The sequence below is a fragment of the Ursus maritimus genome, unplaced genomic scaffold (assembly GCF_017311325.1).
Source record: "Ursus maritimus isolate PB19 unplaced genomic scaffold, ASM1731132v1 scaffold_12, whole genome shotgun sequence".
NCBI lineage: Eukaryota > Metazoa > Chordata > Mammalia > Carnivora > Ursidae > Ursus > Ursus maritimus.
Window position 1 is genome coordinate 68,672,221 of NW_024423564.1, and position 1,459 is coordinate 68,673,679.

The window sequence follows — 1,459 nt, forward strand, 5'->3', positions numbered from 1 at the left end:
TGACTCCGTAGGCCTGGGGTGGGGGCTGATCATTTGGATTTCTAACAAGTACCCAGGTGTATTTTCTAGAGTTCCATAACAAAACAGCACAGACTGGGTGGCTTAAACCACAGAAATACATTGTCTCACAGTTCTGGAAGCCTCAACTCAACTAATTACACCTGGAATGACCCTCTTTCCAAATAAAGTCACCTTCTGAGACAGTGGGAATGAAGACTTCAACAAATGAATTTGGGGAGGCACAATTCAACTCATAACACCAATAACACTAGGTGATGCTGACGCTGCTTCAAACTACGAATCTGATCATATGGTCCTTTAAAGAGTTTCAGTTGCTCCCCGTTGCCCTCAAGGTAGGTCGAAGCTCTTTGGTTGGCATTGAAGGCCCATGAAAATCTGGTCCTTGCTACTTAGCCACTTGCCCTTTCACTACTCCGGCTCATACTGCTTATGGTGCTGCCCTGAATGACCTCACCACCCTACTTTGATGAATCCTTACATGCTTGGCCCATGTGTCACTGAACATTCTGTTATCACTGCTCACCACACATTCCTAAGACCCAGCGCAGGGTTTGACACAGGGTTCAATACATTTTTGTTGAATGAATGCATGAAGACAATTATTTTTAGGACTTAGAGTTCAATTTTAATTTTTAAGTCAAGCTAAATTTTACCTTGGAGTGTCAATTATAAAACAAAATGAAAACAAAACAAAAAAAAAGTGAGACTCTGGACCAGGCATCTATTTCCCTGCCAATCTGGCTTCTGCCCTGCTCCCTGGTGGTGGCTCTAGGCCTAGCAGGAAAGCGAACTAAGGAATTTCCGGCAACCGGAGGCTGGTGACCAAGCTTCATTTACATACCCACAATGCATTGCACCCGGGGGTAGTTCTTATTTTAAAACGGCAAGATTTTTCTTTTTCTTTCAAGTTTTTTCCCCCAGAAATGAGAATGCCTTCACAGAATTGACTGAGATAAAGGCAGAAGTAACTGTCTCTTTTGGATAAGAAACTACCATTGCTGATCTAGGAGTGACAGTTACCCGAGAGCTGTGTGAGTGTTACCGATACCATACTCTGGTTTCTCTTCAGATCGTATAAATCTTTCGCCTTTTACTAAAGATTTCCGTGGAGAGGAACAATTCTGAGTGTTTACCCAATTTTTTGAGGCCTTGCGTATGCAGGGCTTATTAAGGTGCGTGGAAAAAGTAGACTGAATACGTGTTAGAAGTGTAGTTTTGTATGTATAAAGCGGGATGTACGTGTCTCCGTTTTTTCCGGGAGTTTATTGGTAAAGAACTTTCGTACAGGTGTTTCTAAGTGATACTGCCATTTTAGGTTTTGTTATACTATGTAAATGGGTTATTCTTTTATTTACGGCTTGGGTGGTGAGAACTCCCAGCTCAACTCTTCGCGTGTAATTGGCTGTAAGCCCAGAAGGGTTTATTCAATCTCTGTGGC

The 1,459-nt window shown here is 42.5% G+C and overlaps 1 non-coding gene across 1 annotated transcript; it reads left to right on the forward strand.

Annotated features, from left to right (window-relative positions):
- The first annotated feature begins 1,070 nt into the window (after positions 1-1,070).
- On the forward strand, positions 1,071-1,186 carry LOC121102150. The gene has a single exon (XR_005834238.1). It is a non-coding gene; the product is annotated as a U5 spliceosomal RNA (small nuclear RNA).
- Positions 1,187-1,459: the final 273 nt, after the last annotated feature.